This window comes from Arachis hypogaea, chromosome 5 (assembly GCF_003086295.3).
Source record: "Arachis hypogaea cultivar Tifrunner chromosome 5, arahy.Tifrunner.gnm2.J5K5, whole genome shotgun sequence".
Lineage (NCBI taxonomy): Eukaryota > Viridiplantae > Streptophyta > Magnoliopsida > Fabales > Fabaceae > Arachis > Arachis hypogaea.
This window is the reverse complement of record NC_092040.1, coordinates 14,294,021-14,312,972: the sequence shown is the minus strand read 5'-3', so window position 1 is coordinate 14,312,972 and position 18,952 is coordinate 14,294,021. Positions and strand designations below refer to the sequence as shown.

The 18,952-nt window shown below is 40.3% G+C and overlaps 2 non-coding genes across 2 annotated transcripts; both read right to left on the bottom strand.

Annotated features, from left to right (window-relative positions):
- Nucleotides 1-424: 424 nt before the first annotated feature.
- Nucleotides 425-532, bottom strand: LOC112804752 (small nucleolar RNA R71). The gene has a single exon (XR_003203368.1). It is a non-coding gene; the product is annotated as a small nucleolar RNA R71 (small nucleolar RNA).
- A 7,825-nt stretch (nt 533-8,357) lies between these two features.
- Nucleotides 8,358-8,465, bottom strand: LOC112804812 (small nucleolar RNA R71). The gene has a single exon (XR_003203431.1). It is a non-coding gene; the product is annotated as a small nucleolar RNA R71 (small nucleolar RNA).
- Nucleotides 8,466-18,952: the final 10,487 nt, after the last annotated feature.

Below are 18,952 nucleotides of genomic sequence, written 5' to 3'. Positions count from 1 at the left end.
CTTCAAAGAAGAAGAACACATGGCAGCCAAAAACAACAACAATGCCAACAATGCAAGGAAGGTGCTGGGTGACTTTACTGCACCTACTCCCGACTTTTATGGGAGAAGCATCTCTATCCCTGCCATTGGAGCAAACAACTTTGAGCTTAAGCCTCAATTAGTTTCTCTAATGCAACAGAATTGCAAGTTCCATGGACTTCCATTGGAAGATCCTCATCAGTTTTTAGTTGAATTCTTGCAAATCTGTGACACTGTCAAGACTAATGGGGTTGACCCTGAGGTCTACAGACTGATGCTATTCCCTTTTGCTGTAAGAGACAGAGCTAGGACATGGTTGGACTCTCAACCTAAAGAAAGCCTGGACTCTTGGGAAAAGCTAGTCAATGCCTTATTGGCAAAGTTCTTTCCACCTCAAAAATTGAGTAAGCTTAGAGTGGAAGTCCAAACCTTCAGACAGAAGGAAGGAGAATCCCTCTATGAAGCTTGGGAAAGATACAAATAATTAATCAGAAAGTGTCCTTCTGATATGCTTTCTGAATGGAGCATCATAGGTATTTTCTATGATGGTCTCTCTGAACTATCCAAAATGTCTTTGGATAGCTCTGCTGGAGGCTCTCTTCATCTGAAGAAGACGCCTACAGAAGCTCAAGAGCTGATTGAAATGGTTGCAAATAACCAATTCATGTACACTTCTGAAAGAAATCCTGTGAACAATGGGACTAGTCAGAAGAAAGGAGTTCTTGAGATTGACACTCTGAATGCCATATTGGCTCAGAACAAAATATTGACCCAACAAGTCAATATGATTTCTCAAAGTCTGTCTGGAATGCAAAATGCACCAAGCAGTACTAAGGAGGCTTCATCTGAGGAAGAAGCTTATGATCCTGAGAACCCTTCAATGGAAGAGGTGAATTACATGGGAGAACCCTATGGAAACACCTATAATCCTTCATGGAGAAATCATCCAAATTTTTCATGGAAGGATCAACAGAGACCTCAACAAGGTTTCAACAATAATAATGGTGGACGAAACAGGTTTAGCAATAGCAAACCTTTTCCATCATCTTCTCAGCAACAGACAGAGAGTTCTAAGCAGAATAACTCTGACTTAGCAACCATGGTCTCTGATCTAATCAAAACCACTCAAAGTTTCATGACTGAAACAAGGTCCTCCATTAGAAATTTGGAGGGACAAGTGGGTCAGCTGAGCAAGAAAATTACTGAACTCCCTCCTAGTACTCTTCCAGGCAATACAGAAGAAAATCCAAAAGGAGAGTGCAAGGCCATCAACATGGCCGAATTTTGGGAGGAAGAAGAGGCAGTGAACGCCACTGAGGAAGACCTCAATGGACGTCCACTAGCCTCCAATGAGTTCCCCAAGGAGGAACCATGGGAATCTGAGGCTCAAAATGAGACCATAGAGATTCCATTGGACTTACTTCTGCCATTCATGAGCTCTGATGAGTATTCTTCCTCTGAAGAGGATGAGTATGTCACTGAAGAGCAAGTTGCTAAATACCTTGGAACAATCATGAAGCTAAATGACAAGTTATTTGGAAATGAGACTTGGGAGGATGAACCCCCTTTGCTCACCAAAGAACTGGATGACTTGTCTAGGCAGAAACTGCCTCAAAAGAGACAGGATCCTGGGAAGTTTTCAATACCTTGTACCATAGGCACCATGACCTTCAAGAGGGCCTTGTGTGACTTAGGGTCAAGTGTAAACCTCATGCCTCTCTCTGTAGTGGAGAAGTTAAGGATTCTTGAGGTGCAAGCTGCAAAAATCTCACTAGAGATGGCAGACAATTCAAGAAAACAAGCCTATGGACTTGTAGAGGATGTTCTGGTAAAAGTTGAAGGCCATTACATCCCTACTGATTTCATAGTCCTAGAGACTGGGAAGTGCATGGATGAATCCATCATCCTTGGCAGACCCTTCCTAGCCACAGCAAAGGCTGTGATTGATGTTGATAGAGGAGAGTTGATCATTCAAGTGAATGAAGAATCCTTTATGTTTGAGGCTCAAGGATATCCCTCTGTCATCATGGAGAGGAAGCATGAAGAGCTTCTCTCAAAACAGAGCCAAACAGAGCCCCCACAGTCAAACTCTAAGTTTGGTGTTGGGAGGCCACAACCAAACTCTAAGTTTGGTGTTGAACCCCCACATTCAAACTCTAAGTTTCGTGTTGGGAGGTTCCAACATAGCTCTGAGTATTTCTGAGGCTCCATGAGAGCCCACTGTCAAGCTACTGACATTAAAGAATCGCTTGTTGGGAGGCAACCCAATATTATATTTTGACTATTTTTCTTTTGTTATTTTATGTTTTTTTGTAGGTTGATGATCATGAGAAGTCACAAAATCAATGAAAAAAGCAAAAATAGAATGAAAAACAGAAAGAAAAACAGCACACCCTGGAGGAAGAACCCACTGGCGTTTAAACGCCAGTGAGGCTAGCTGTTGGGCGTTTAACGCCCAGTCTGGCACCATTCTGGGCGTTTAACGCCAGAAAGGGGCACCAGACTGGCGTTAAACGCCAGAAAAGGGCAAGAAGCTGGCGTTAAACGCCAGAAATGGGCACCAGCCCGGCGTTTAACGCCAGAATTGGCACAAAACGAGATTTTGCTTGCCATTTGGTGCAGGGATGACTTTTCCTTGACACCTTAGGATCTGTGGACCCCACAGGATCCCTACCTACCCCACCACTCTCTCTCTTCTTCACCCATTCACCAATCACCTTAACACCTCTTCCCCAAAAACCCTTCACCTATCAAATCCCATCTTTCTCTTCACCACTCACATCCATCCTTCATAAAATCCCACCTACCTCACCATTCAAATTCAAACCACTTTCCCACCCACACCCACCCATACATAACCGAACCTTACCCTTCCCCCACTCCTATATAAACCCTCCTTCACTCCTTCATTTTCACACAACCTAAACACTACTTCTTCCCCTTTGGCCGAACACAAAGCCATTCCCTTCTTCCTCATTTCTTCTTCTTCTACTCTCTTCTTTCTCCTTTTGCTCGAGGACGAGCAAACATTTTAAGTTTGGTGTGGTAAAAGCATTGCTTTTTGTTTTTCCATAACCATTTATGGCATCCAAGGCCGGAGAAACCTCTAGAAAGAGGAAAGGGAAGGCAAAAGCTTCCACCTCCGAGTCATGGGAGATGGAGAGATTCATCTCAAGGATGCATCAAGACCACTTCTATGAAGTTGTGGCCTTGAAGAAGGTGATCACCGAGGTCCCTTTTTCACTCAAAAAGGGTCAACTTTGATCAAAGGTTGGACCAAGTCCTCATAAACATTTGTAAAGAGGGCGCTCAATGGAAGAGAGATTCAAGAGGGAAGCCGGTTCAATTGAGATGGCATGACCTCAAGCCCGTAGCTAGAGGATGGTTGGAGTTTATCCAACGCTCAATCATTCCCACTAGCAACCGGTCCGAAGTTACCATAGACCGGGCTATCATGATTCATAGCATCATGATTGGAGAAGGAATAGAAGTTCATGAGGTTATAGCTCAAGAGCTTTATAAGGTGGCGGACAAGTCCTCTACCTTGGCAAGGTTAGCCTTCCCTCATCTCATTTGTCACCTCTGTTATTCAGTTGGAGTTGACATAGAGGGAGACACCCCTATTGATGAGGACAAGCCCATCACTAAGAAGAGGATGGAGCACACAAGAGACCCCACTCATCATGAGATCCCTGAGATACCTCAAGGGATGCACTTTCCTCCACAAAGCTATTGGGAGCAACTAAACACCTCCCTAGGAGAATTGAGTTCCAACATGGGACAACTAAGGGTGGAGCATCAAGAACACTCCATCATCCTCCATAAAATTAGAGAAGATCAAAGAATCATGAGAGACGAGCAACAAAGACAAGGAAGAGATATTGAGGAGCTCAAGCACTCCATAGGATCTTCAAGAGGAAGAAAGAGCCGCCATCACTAAGGTGGACCCGTTCCTTAATTTCCTTGTTCTTTATTTTCCTATTTTTCGAATTTTAGTGCTTATGTTTGTCTATGTTTGTGTCTTGTGATCATTAGTGTCTTAGTGTCTATGCCTTAAAGTTATGAATGTCCTATGAATCCATCACCTTTCTTAAATGAAAAATGTTCTTAATTGAAAAAGAAAAGAATTGCATGAATTTTGAATTTTATAACAGTTTAATTATTTTGATGTGGTGGCAATATTTTTTCTTCTGAATGTATGCTTAAACAGTGCATATGTCTTTTGAATTTGTGGTTCATGAATGTTGGCTCTTGAAAGAATGATGAAAAAGGAGACATGTTACTGAGGATCTGAAAAATCATAAAAATGATTCTTGAAGCAAGAAAAAGCAGTGAATACAAAAAAAAATCCGAAAAAAAAAGAGAAAAAAGAAAACGAAAAAAAAAAGAGAAAAATAAAGAAATAAAGTTGTGATCCAAGGCAAAAAGAGTGTGCTTAAGAACCCTGGACACCTCTAATTGGGGACTCTAGCAAAGCTGAGTCACAATCTGAAAAGGTTCACACAATTATGTGTCTGTGGCATGTATGTATCCGGTGGTAATACTGGAAGACAGAGTGCTTTGGGCCACGGCCAAGACTCAATAAGTAGCTGTGTTCAAGAATCATCATACTTAACTAGGAGAATCAATAACACTATCTGGATTCTGAGTTCCTAAAGAAGTCAATCATTCTGAATTTCAAAGGATAGAGTGAGATGCCAAAACTGTTCAGAGGCAAAAAGCTAAAAGCCCCGCTCATCTAATTAATACTGATCTTCACAGATGTTTTTGGAATTCATTGCATATTCTCTTCTTTTTATCTTATTTGATTTTCAGTTGCTTGAGGACAAGCAACAATTTAAGTTTGGTGTTGTGATGAGCGGATAATTTGTACGCTTTTTGGCATTGTTTTTAGTATGTTTTCAGTATGATCTAGTTAGTTTTTAGTATATTTTTATTAGTTTTTAGTTAAAATTCACTTTTCTGGGCTTTACTCTGAGTTTGTATGTTTTTCTGTGATTTCAGGTATTTTCTGGCTGAAATTGAGGGACCTGAGCAAAAATCTGATTCAGAGACTGAAAAGGACTGCAGATGCTGTTGGATTCTGACCTCCCTGCACTCGAAGTAGATTTTCTGGAGCTACAGAAGCCCACTTGGCGCGCTCTCAATGGCGTTGGAAAGTAGACATCCTGGGCTTTCCAGCAATATATGATAGTCCATACTTTGTCCAAGATTTGATGGCCCAAACCGGCGTTCAAAGTCACCCTCAGAAATCCCAGCGTTAAACGCCGGAACTGGCACCAAAATGGGAGTTAAACGCCCAAACTGGCATAAAAGCTGGCGTTTAACTCCAAGAGGAGTCTCTACACGAAAATGCTTCAATGCTCAGCCCAAGCACACACCAAGTGGGCCCGGAAGTGGATTTTTATGTCTTTTACTCATCTCTGTACACCCTAGGCTACTAGTTTTCTATAAGTAGGACGTTTTACTATTGTATTGAGATATCTTGGTAGCTATCTTCATTTTTATGCTATCTTAGATCATTGGGAGGCTGGCCATTCGGCCATGCCTAGACCCTGTACTTATGTATTTTCAACGGTGGAGTTTCTACACGATAGATTAAGGTGTGGAGCTCTGCTGTACCTCGAGTATTAATGCAATTACTATTGTTCTTCTATTCAATTCCGCTTGTTCTTGTTCTAAGATATCACTTGTTCTTCAACTTGATGAATGTGATGATCCGTGACACTCATCATCATTCTCACCTATGAACGTGTGACTGACAACCACCTCCGTTCTACCTTCGATTGGGTGAATATCTCTTGGATTCCTGATACACGATGCATGGTTGATCGCCTGACAACCGAGTGCTCGCCTGACAACCGAGCCAGCCATTCCGTGAGATCAGAGTCTTCGTGGTATAGGCTAGAACTGATGGCGGCATTCAAGAGAATCCGGAAGGTCTAACCTTGTCTGTGGTATTCTGAGTAGGATTCAATGATTGAATGACTGTGACGTGCTTCAAACTCCTGAGGGCGGGGCGTTAGTGACAGACGCAAAAGAATCACTGGATTCTATTCCGGCCTGCGAAGTTGTGTTTATGCCATGGTATTGAACACCAAGTTTTTGGTTTCATTACCGGGGATTATTTGATTTGTGAAAAGTATTGATCACAATTTCGTGCACCAAGTTTTTGGCGCCGTTGCCGGGGATTGTTGAGTTTGGACAACTGACGGTTCATCTTGTTGCTTAGATTAGGTATTTTTTTTCGGAATTCTTGAAGATGAATTCTAGAGTTTCATGATGATTTGTTGAAGTCTGGCTGGCTGAGAGGCCATGTCTAATTTCATTGGACCAAGGTTTCAACTTATCATCACAAGAGCTTGTTGATTTCTATTAATCTTGCTTTTGGAGCAGTGATCTGCTAAGGCTTGGCTGGGCATTGGCCATGTCTAGTGTTTTGGACCGAAGCTTTCTTTGAAAGCTTGGCTGGCTGTGAAGCCATGTCTAATTCCTGGACCGGAGTCTTAGACTAAACATTGCATGATTCCTGGAATTCTTATTAAGAATTTTGATATCTTTTTCCACTTAATTTTCGAAAAACACAAAAAAAGATACAAAATCATAAAATCCAAAAATATTTATTGTTTGAGTTTAGTGTCTCATGTTAAGTTTGGTGTCAATTGCATGCATTCATTCATGTGTCTTAAGGATCTTCAAATAATTCTTGATGATTTCTTACTCTGATCTTTGAATTCTATTGACTTGAGTGTTTCGTGTGTCTCATGTGCATTCTCATTAGTGTCAGTAGTGTACAAACTGCTAAGTTTGGTGTCTTGCATGCATTGTTCTTTTGATTTTAGTTGCATTTTGATTTTTCCTTATTATTAAAAATCCAAAAATATTTTTAATTTGTGTCTTCTCAAGTCAATAATACAGAGAATTGAAGATTCAGAACATACAGCAGAGGAATTGCACAGAAAAAGCTGGGCGTTCAAAACGCCCAGTGAAGAAGGACAGACTAGCATTTAAACGCCTGCCAGGGTACCTGGTTGGGCGTTTAACACCCAAAAAGGTAGTGTTTTGGGCGTTAAACGCCAGAATGTGCACCATTCTGGGCGTTTAACGCCAGGATGGCACAAGAGGGAAGATTCTGTTTTTCAATGCAAATTTTTTCAGGTTTTCAAAATTTTTCAAAATCAAATCTTTTTCAAATCATATCTTTTCAATCAAATATTTTTCAAAATCAATTTCTTTCTATTTTCAAAGATACTTGCTATCAATTAATGATTTGATTCAACATTTCAAGTATGTTGCCTTTTCTGTTGAGAAAGGTTTAATGTTTGAATCATATCTTTTCTTGTTAGCCAAGTTTTTAATTTTCAAAATCAAATCTTTTTAAAATGTTTTCCAAATCATATCTTCTCAATCACATCCTTTTAAACTAATCATATCTTCTTAACCACATCTTTTTCAAAATAGTTTTCAATCAAATCTTTTTGATTTCTAATTTCAAATTCGTTTTCAAAAATCAATTGATTTCTTTCCCACTTTTGTTTTCGAAAATTATCAATCAAAGTTTTTCAAAAATGTTTTCAAAATCTTCTACTTAATTTTCGAAAATTACTCCCCTTCTTCGCACATCCTTCTGTTTATGGACTAACACTATTCCTTAATGCAAAATTCGAACTCCATCTTCTTTGATAAGTTCGAATTTTCTACTTCTGCCTTCTACTTTTCTTTTCCTCTGACACCTCAAGGAATCTCTATACTGTGACATAGAGGATTCCACATTTTCTTGTTCTCTTCTCTTTCTTATGAGCAGGAGCAAGGACAAAAACATTCTTGTTGAGGCTGATCCTGAACCTGAAAGGACCTTGAAGAGAAAGCTAAGAGAAGCCAAAGCACAACTCTCTGTAGAGGACCTAAACGAATTCTTCAAAGAAGAAGAACACATGGCAGCCAAAAACAACAACAATGCCAACAATGCAAAGAAGGTGCTGGGTGACTTTACTGCACCTACTCCCGACTTTTATGGGAGAAGCATCTCTATCCCTGCCATTGGAGCAAACAACTTTGAGCTTAAGCCTCAATTAGTTTCTCTAATGCAACAGAATTGCAAGTTCCATGGACTTCCATTGGAAGATCCTCATCGGTTTTTAGCTGAATTCTTGCAAATCTGTGACACTGTCAAGACTAATGGGGTTGACCCTGAGGTCTACAGACTGATGCTATTCCCTTTTGCTGTAAGAGACAGAGCTAGGACATGGTTGGACTCTCAACCTAAAGAAAGCCTGGACTCTTGGGAAAAGCTAGTCAATGCCTTCTTGGCAAAGTTCTTTCCACCTCAAAAATTGAGTAAGCTTAGAGTGGAAGTCCAAACCTTCAGACAGAAGGAAGGAGAATCCCTCTATGAAGCTTGGGAAAGATACAAACAATTAATCAGAAAGTGTCCTTCTGATATGCTTTCTGAATGGAGCATCATAGGTATTTTCTATGATGGTCTCTCTGAACTATCCAAAATGTCTTTGGATAGCTCTGCTGGAGGCTCTCTTCATCTGAAGAAGACGCCTACAGAAGCTCAAGAGCTGATTGAAATGGTTGCAAATAACCAATTCATGTACACTTCTGAAAGAAATCCTGTGAACAATGGGACTAGTCAGAAGAAAGGAGTTCTTGAGATTGACACTCTGAATGCCATATTGGCTCAGAACAAAATATTGACCCAACAAGTCAATATGATTTCTCAAAGTCTGTCTGGAATGCAAAATGCACCAAGCAGTACTAAGGAGGCTTCATCTGAGGAAGAAGCTTATGATCCTAAGAACCCTTCAATGGAAGAGGTGAATTACATGGGAGAACCCTATGGAAACACCTATAATCCTTCATGGAGAAATCATCCAAATTTTTCATGGAAGGATCAACAGAGACCTCAACAAGGTTTCAACAATAATAATGGTGGAAGAAACAGGTTTAGCAATAGCAAACCTTTTCCATCATCTTCTCAGCAACAGACAGAGAGTTCTAAGCAGAATAACTCTGACTTAGCAACCATGGTCTCTGATCTAATCAAAACCACTCAAAGTTTCATGACTGAAACAAGGTCCTCCATTAGAAATTTGGAGGGACAAGTGGGTCAGCTGAGCAAGAAAATTACTGAACTCCCTCCTAGTACTCTTCCAAGCAATACAGAAGAAAATCCAAAAGGAGAGTGCAAGGCCATCAACATGGCCGAATTTTGGGAGGAAGAAGAGGCAGTGAACGCCACTGAGGAAGACCTCAATGGACGTCCACTAGCCTCCAATGAGTTCCCCAAGGAGGAACCATGGGAATCTGAGGCTCAAAATGAGACCATAGAGATTCCATTGGACTTACTTCTGCCATTCATGAGCTCTGATGAGTATTCTTCCTCTGAAGAGGATGAGTATGTCACTGAAGAGCAAGTTGCTAAATACCTTGGAACAATCATGAAGCTAAATGACAAGTTATTTGGAAATGAGACTTGGGAGGATGAACCCCCTTTGCTCACCAAAGAACTGGATGACTTGTCTAGGCAGAAACTGCCTCAAAAGAGACAGGATCCTGGGAAGTTTTCAATACCTTGTACCATAGGCACCATGACCTTCAAGAGGGCCTTGTGTGACTTAGGGTCAAGTGTAAACCTCATGCCTCTCTCTGTAGTGGAGAAGTTAAGGATTCTTGAGGTGCAAGTTGCAAAAATCTCACTAGAGATGGCAGACAATTCAAGAAAACAAGCCTATGGACTTGTAGAGGATGTTCTGGTAAAAGTTGAAGGCCATTACATCCCTACTGATTTCATAGTCCTAGAGACTGGGAAGTGCATGGATGAATCCATCATCCTTGGCAGACCCTTCCTAGCCACAGCAAAGGCTGTGATTGATGTTGATAGAGGAGAGTTGATCATTCAAGTGAATGAAGAATCCTTTATGTTTGAGGCTCAAGGATATCCCTCTGTCATCATGGAGAGGAAGCATGAAGAGCTTCTCTCAAAACAGAGCCAAACAGAGCCCCCACAGTCAAACTCTAAGTTTGGTGTTGGGAGGCCACAACCAAACTCTAAGTTTGGTGTTGAACCCCCACATTCAAACTCTAAGTTTGGTGTTGGGAGGTTCCAACATAGCTCTGAGTATTTCTGAGGCTCCATGAGAGCCCACTGTCAAGCTACTGACATTAAAGAAGCGCTTGTTGGGAGGCAACCCAATATTATATTTTGACTATTTTTCTTTTGTTATTTTATGTTTTTTTGTAGGTTGATGATCATGAGAAGTCACAAAATCAATGAAAAAAGCAAAAACAGAATGAAAAACAGAAAGAAAAACAACACACCCTGGAGGAAGAACCCACTGGCATTTAAACGCCAGTGAGGCTAGCTGTTGGGCGTTTAACGCCCAGTCTGGCACCATTCTGGGCGTTTAACGCCAGAAAGGGGCACCAGACTGGCGTTAAATGCCAGAAAAGGGCAAGAAGCTGGCGTTAAATGCCAGAAATGGGCACCAGCCCGGCGTTTAACGCCAGAATTGGCACAAAACGAGATTTTGCTTGCCATTTGGTGCAGGGATGACTTTTCCTTGGCACCTTAGGATCTGTGGACCCCACAGGATCCCTACCTTCCCCACCACTCTCTCTCTTCTTCACCCATTCACCAATCACCTTAACACCTCTTCCCCAAAACCCTTCACCTATCAAATCCCATCTTTCTCTTCACCACTCACATCCATCCTTCATAAAACCCCACCTACCTCACCATTCAAATTCAAACCACTTTCCCACCCACACCCACCCATACATAACCGAACCTTACCCTCCCCCCACTCCTATATAAACCCTCCTTCACTCCTTCATTTTCACACAACCTAAACACTACTTCTTCCCCTTTGGCCGAACACAAAGCCATCCCCTTCTTCCTCATTTCTTCTTCTTCTACTCTCTTCTTTCTCCTTTTGCTCGAGGACGAGCAAACATTTTAAGTTTGGTGTGGTAAAAGCATTGCTTTTGTTTTTCCATAACCATTTATGGCATCCAAGGCCGGAGAAACCTCTAGAAAGAGGAAAGGGAAGGCAAAGGCTTCCACCTCCGAGTCATGGGAGATGGAGAGATTCATCTCAAGGATGCATCAAGACCACTTCTATGAAGTTGTGGCCTTGAAGAAGGTGATCACCGAGGTCCCTTTTTCACTCAAAAAGGGTCAACTTTGATCAAAGGTTGGACCAAGTCCTCATAAACATTTGTAAAGAGGGCGCTCAATGGAAGAGAGATTCAAGAGGGAAGCCGGTTCAATTGAGAAGGCATGACCTCAAGCCCGTAGCTAGAGGATGGTTGGAGTTTATCCAACGCTCAATCATTCCCACTAGCAACCGGTCCGAAGTTACCATAGACCGGGCTATCATGATTCATAGCATCATGATTGGAGAAGGAATAGAAGTTCATGAGGTTATAGCTCAAGAGCTTTATAAGGTGGCGGACAAGTCCTCTACCTTGGCAAGGTTAGCCTTCCGTCATCTCATTTGTCACCTCTGTTATTCAGTTGGAGTTGACATAGAGGGAGACACCCCTATTGATGAGGACAAGCCCATCACTAAGAAGAGGATGGAGCACACAAGAGACCCCACTCATCATGAGATCCCTGAGATACCTCAAGGGATGCACTTTCCTCCACAAAACTATTGGGAGCAACTAAACACCTCCCTAGGAGAATTGAGTTCCAACATGGGACAACTAAGGGTGGAGCATCAAGAACACTCCATCATCCTCCATGAAATTAGAGAAGATCAAAGAATCATGAGAGAGGAGCAACAAAGACAAGGAAGAGATATTGAGGAGCTCAAGCACTCCATAGGATCTTCAAGAGGAAGAAAGAGCCGCCATCACTAAGGTGGACCCGTTCCTTAATTTCCTTGTTCTTTATTTTCCTGTTTTTCGAATTTTAGTGCTTATGTTTGTCTATGTTTGTGTCTTGTGATCATTAGTGTCTTAGTGTCTATGCCTTAAAGTTATGAATGTGCTATGAATCCATCACCTTTCTTAAATAAAAAATGTTCTTAATTGAAAAAGAAAAGAATTGCATGAATTTTGAATTTTATAACAGTTTAATTATTTTGATGTGGTGGCAATATTTTTTCTTCTGAATGTATGCTTAAACAGTGCATATGTCTTTTGAATTTGTGGTTCACGAATGTTGGCTCTTGAAAGAATGATGAAAAAGGAGACACGTTACTGAGGATCTGAAAAATCATAAAAATGATTCTTGAAGCAAGAAAAAGCAGTGAATACAAAAAAAAATCCGAAAAAAAAGAGAAAAAAGAAAACGAAAAAAAAGAGAAAAATAAAGAAATAAAGTTGTGATCCAAGGCAAAAAGAGTGTGCTTAAGAACCCTGGACACCTCTAATTGGGGACTCTAGCAAAGCTGAGTCACAATCTGAAAAGGTTCACCCAATTATGTGTCTGTGGCATGTATGTATCCGGTGGTAATACTGGAAGACAGAGTGCTTTGGGCCACGGCCAAGACTCAATAAGTAGCTGTGTTCAAGAATCATCATACTTAACTAGGAGAATCAATAACACTATCTGGATTCTGAGTTCCTAAAGAAGCCAATCATTCTGAATTTCAAAGGATAGAGTGAGATGCCAAAACTGTTCAGAGGCAAAAAGCTAAAAGCCCCGCTCATCTAATTAAAACTGATCTTCACAGATGTTTTTGGAATTCATTGCATATTCTCTTCTTTTTATCTTATTTGATTTTCAGTTGCTTGAGGACAAGCAACAATTTAAGTTTGGTGTTGTGATGAGCGGATAATTTGTACGCTTTTTGGCATTGTTTTTAGTATGTTTTCAGTATGATCTAGTTAGTTTTTAGTATATTTTTATTAGTTTTTAGTTAAAATTCACTTTTCTGGGCTTTACTCTGAGTTTGTATGTTTTTCTGTGATTTCAGGTATTTTCTGGCTGAAATTGAGGGACCTGAGCAAAAATCTGATTCAGAGACTGAAAAGGACTGCAGATGCTGTTGGATTCTGACCTCCCTGCACTCGAAGTAGATTTTCTGGAGCTACAGAAGCCCACTTGGCGCGCTCTCAATGGCGTTGGAAAGTAGACATCCTGGGCTTTCCAGCAATATATGATAGTCCATACTTTGCCCAAGATTTGATGGCCCAAAATGGCGTTCAAAGTCACCCTCAGAAATCCCAGCGTTAAACGCCGGAACTGGCACCAAAATGGGAGTTAAACGCCCAAACTGGCATAAAAGCTGGCGTTTAACTCCAAGAGAAGTCTCTACACGAAAATGCTTCAATGCTCAGCCCAAGCACACACCAAGTGGGCCCGGAAGTGGATTTTTATGTCTTTTACTCATCTCTGTACACCCTAGGCTACTAGTTTTCTATAAGTAGGACCTTTTACTATTGTATTGAGATATCTTGGTAGCTATCTTCATTTTTATGCTATCTTAGATCATTGGGAGGCTGGCCATTCGGCCATGCCTAGACCCTGTACTTATGTATTTTCAACGGTGGAGTTTCTACACCATAGATTAAGGTGTGGAGCTCTGCTGTACCTCGAGTATTAATGCAATTACTATTGTTCTTCTATTCAATTCCGCTTGTTCTTGTTCTAAGATATAACTTGTTCTTCAACTTGATGAATGTGATGATCCGTGACACTCATCATCATTCTCACCTATGAACGTGTGACTGACAACCACCTCCGTTCTACCTTCGATTGGGTGAATATCTCTTGGATTCCTGATACACGATGCATGGTTGATCGCCTGACAACCGAGTGCTCGCCTGACAACCGAGCCAGCCATTCCGTGAGATCAGAGTCTTCGTGGTATAGGCTAGAACTGATGGCGGCATTCAAGAGAATCCGGAAGGTCTAACCTTGTCTGTGGTATTCTGAGTAGGATTCAATGATTGAATGACTGTGACGTGCTTCAAACTCCTGAGGGCGGGGCGTTAGTGACAGACGCAAAAGAATCACTGGATTCTATTCCGGCCTGATCGAGAACCGACAGATGGATAGCCGTGCCGTGACAGGGTGCGTTGAACATTTCCACTGAGAGGATGGGAGGTAGCCACTGACAACGGTGAAACCCTTGCATAAGCTTGCCATGGAAAGGAAGAAGAAGGATTGGATGAAGACAGTAGGAAAGCAGAGAGACGGAAGGGAAGGCATCTTCATACGCTTATCTGAAGTTCCTACCAATGAATTACATAAGTATCTCTATCTTTATCTTTATGTTTTATGCGTTTATCACCATACCCATTTGAGTTTGCCTGACTGAGATTTACAAGGTGACCATAGCTTGCTTCATACCAACAATCTCTGTGGGATCGACCCTTACTCGCGTAAGGTTTATTACTTGGACGACCCAGTACACTTGCTGGTTAGTTGTGCGAAGTTGTGTTTATGCCATGGTATTGAACACCAAGTTTTTGGTTTCATTACCGGGGATTATTTGATTTGTGAAAAGTATTGATCACAATTTCGTGCACCACTCGCCCTCGAGAAAAAGAAGAAAGAATAGAAGAAGAAGAATAAAATATGGAGGAAAGGGGGAGAGATGTGTATTCGGCTAAGGGGGAAAGAGAGGGTTGTGTTGTGTGAGAATGAAGAAGGATGGAGGGGTCTATATAGTGGAGGGAGAGGGGTTTGGTTCGGCCATTTAGGGTGGGGTTGGGTGGGAAAGAGATTTTGAATTTGAAGGTAGGTGGGGTTTATGGGGAAGAGTGGATGGATGTGAGTGGTGAAGAGGTGATGGGGAAGAGAGATTGAGGTGATTGGTGAAGGGTTTTTTGGGAAGAGTGTTATTGGATTGTGTGAAGAAGAGAGAAGGTAAGTTGAGGTAGGTGGGGATCCTGTGGGGTCCACAGATCCTGAGGTGTCAAAGATTTATCATCCCTGCACCAATTAGGCATGTAAACTGCCCTCTGCATGCAATCCTGGCATTTAACGCCAGATTGATGCTTGTTTCTGGCGTTGAACGCCAGTTCTATGCTAGTTTTGGGCGTTCAACGCCAGTCTGCAGCATGTTTCTGGCATTGAACGCCAGTTCCATGCTTGTTTCTGGCGTTTAATTCCAGCTCTCCTCAGGGTGTAATCCTGGCGTTTAAACACTAAACTGTTGCTTGTTTCTGGCGTTCAACGCCAGATTCATGCTCTGTTCTGGCGTTAAACGCCAGCCAGATGCTCCTTACTGGCGTTTAAACGCCAGTAAACTCTTCCTCCAGGGTGTGCTGTTTCCTCTGCTGTTTTTGATTTTGTTTTGAATTTTAGTATTTGTTTTGTGACTCCACATGATCATGAACCTAATAAAACATAAAAGAACAATAAAAATATAGATAAATAAAAATTACGTTGCCTCCAAATAAACGCTTCTTTAATGTCAATAGCTTGACAGTGAGCTCTCATGGAGCTTCACAGATGTTCAAAGCATTATGAGGGCCTCCCAACACTAAACTTAGAGTTTGAATGTGGGGGCTTGTCAACACCAAACTTAGAGTTTGGTTGTGGCCTCCCAACACCAAACTTAGAGTTTGATTGTGGGGGCTTTGTTTGACTTTGTATTGAGAGAAGCTTATCCTGCCTCTCCATGGTTGCAGAGGAAGATCCTTGAGCTTTAAACACAAGGTTGTCCCCATTCAATTGAAGGACTAGTTCACCTCTGTCAACATCAATCACAGCTCCTGCTGTGGCTAGGAAGGGTCTTCCAAGGATGATGCATTCATCCTCCTCCTTCCCAGTGTCTATGATTATGAAATCAGCAGGGATGTAAAGGCCTTTAACTTTCACTAACATGTCCTCTACCAATCCATAAGCCTGTTTTATTGACTTGTCTGCCATCTCTAATGAGATTCTTGCAGCTTGTACCTCAAAGATCCCCAACTTCTCTATTATAGAGAGTGGCATCAAATTTATACCTGACCCCAGGTCACACAGAGCCTTCTCAAAGGTCATGGTGCCTATGGTACAGGGTATTAAGAATTTACCAGGATCTTGTTTCTTTTGTGGTAGAGTTTGCTAAACCCATGTATCTAGTTCACTAACGAGCAAGGGAGGTTCATCTTCCCAAGTCTCATTACCAAACAACTTGGCATTCACCTTCATGATGGCTCCAAGATATTGAGCAACTTGCTCTTCAGTTACATCTTCATCCTCTTCAGAGGAAGAATAGTTCTCAGAGCTCATGAATGGCAAAAGGAGGTTCAATGGAATCTCTATGGTCTCTATATGAGCTTCAGATTCCTTTAGGTCCTCAATAGAAAACTCCTTTTTGTTCAGAGGATGTCCCAGGAGGTCTTCCTCACTGGGATTCACGTCCTTCTCCTCCTTTGTGCATTCGACCATATTGACAATATCAATGGCCTTGCATTCTCTTTTTGGATTCTCTTTTGTATTGCTTGGGAGTGTGCTAGGAGGAGTTTCAGTGATTTTCTTACTCAGCTGGCCCACTTGTGCCTCCAAATTTCCAATGGAGGACCTTGTTTCACTCATGAAACTTAAAGTGGCCTTAGAGAGATCAGAGACTATGTTTGCTAAGCTAGAGGGGCTCTGCTTAGAATTCTCTGTCTGTTATTGAGAAGATGATTGAAAAAGCTTGCTATTGCTAAGCCTGTTTCTTCCACCATTATTAAAGCCTTGTTGAGGCTTTTGTTGATCCTTCCATGAGAAATTTGGATGATTTCTCCATGAGGAATTATAGGTGTTCCCATAAGGTTCACCAATGTAATTCACCTTTGCCATTGCACGATTTTCAGGAGCATAAGCTTCTTCTTCAGAAGATGCCTCTTTAGTATTGTTGGATGCATTTTGCCATCCATTCAGACTTTGAGAAATCATGTTGACTTGCTGAGTCAACATTTTGTTCTGAGCCAATATGGCATTCAGAGCATCAATTTCAAGAACTCCCTTCCTCTGAGGCGTTCCATTACTCACAGGATTTCTCTCAGAAGTGTACATGAATTGGTTATTTGTAACCATTTCAATTAGTTCTTGAGCTTCTACAGGCGTTTTCTTTAGGTGAATGGATCCACCTGCAGAATGGTCCAATGACATCTTAGAGAACTCAGATAGACCATAATATAATATATCTAAAATGGTCCACTCTGAAAGCATGTCAGAAGGACACTTTTTGGTCATCTGCTTGTATCTTTCCCAACCTTCATAGAGGGACTCACCATCTTTTTGCTTTAAGGTCTAAACATCCACTCTAAGCTTGCTCAACTTTTGAAAAGGAAATAACTTGGCCAAAAAGGCCGTGACCAGCTTATCCCAAGAGTCCAGGCTATCTTTAGGTTGTATGTCCAACCATATTCTAGCTCTGTATCTTACAGCAAAAGGGAAAAGCATGAGCCTGTAGACTTCAGGATCTACTCCATTAGTCTTAACAGTCTCACAGATTTGCAAGAACTCAGTTAAAAACTTGTAGGGATCTTCTGATGGAAGTCCATGAAACTTGCAGTTCTGTTGCATTAGAGTAACTAGTTGAGGCTTCAGCTCAAAATTGTTTGCTCCAATGGCAGGGATTGAGATGCTTCTTCCATAAAAGTTGGAAGTAGGTGTAGTATAATCACCAAGCATCCTTCTTGCGCCTCCACCATTGTTATTGAGTTCGGCCATGTCTCTTTCTTTTTTGAGATTCTCTGTAAGGTTTTCTCTGGATTGTCGTGCTTTAGCTTCTCTTAGCTTCTTCTTCAGAGTCCTTTCAGGTTCGGGATCTGCTTCATCAAGAATGTCTTTGTCCTTGCTCCTACTCATATGAAAAAGAAGAGAACAGAAAAAGAAGGGGAATCCTCTATGTCACAGTATAGAGATTCCTTTATGTGAGTAGAAGAAGAAAAGAAATAGAAGAAGGATGAGAAAAATTTGAACACAAAAGAGAAGAGAGGGTTCGAATTTTTAGATGAAGAGAAGTGTTAGTAAATGAATAAATAAATAGAAGAAGATGAGAGAGAGAGAAATTCGAAAATTGTTTTCGAAAAAGAGTTAGTAATTTTCGAAAATTAAAAGAAGAATTAAAATTAAAATTAAAATTTGAAACAATTAGTTAATTAAAAGAATTTTGAAAAAAAGGAAGGAATTTTCGAAAATTAGAGAGAGAAAAGTAGTTAGGTGGTTTTGAAAAAGATAAGGAACAAACAAAAAGTCAATTAGTTAATTGAAAAAGATTTGAAAATCAATTTTGAAAAGATAAGTTTAGAAAAGAATTTGAAATTAAATTTTTGAAAAAGATATGATTGAAAATATATGATTGAAATTTGTTTTGAAAAAGATTTAATTTTTAAAATTAAAATTGATTACTTGACTAACAAGAAACTAAAAGATATGACTTTAGAATTTAAAGATTGAACATTTCTTAACAAGAAAGTAACAAACTTCAAATTTTTGAATCAATCATATTAATTGTTAGTGATGTTTTCAATTTTGAAATAAAGATAAGAAAAAAAGATTTTGAAAATAATTTTAAAATTTTTGAAAATCATAAAAAAATGAAAAAGATTTGATTTTTGAAAAAGATTTTGAAAAGATAGGATTTTTAAAATTGAAAATTTGACTTGACTTATAAGAAATAGCTAAGTTTTTAAAAATTTTTTACTAAGTCAACTCAAATTTTTGAAAATTATGAGATAAATAAGGAAAAGATATTTTCTTTTATTTTTTTGAATTTTTAATGATGAGAGAGAAAAACACAAATATGACCCAAAACATGAAAATTTTGGATCAAAACACTTAATGCATGCAAGAACACTATGAATGTCATGATGAACACCAAGAACTCTTTGAAGATCAAGATGAACATCAAGACTTATTTTTGAAAAACTTTTAGGAAAAGAAAAACATGCAAGATACCAAACTTAGAAATTTTCAATGCTTAGACACTATGAATGCAAAAATGCATATGAAAAACAACAAAAGACACAAAACAAGAAAATATGAAGA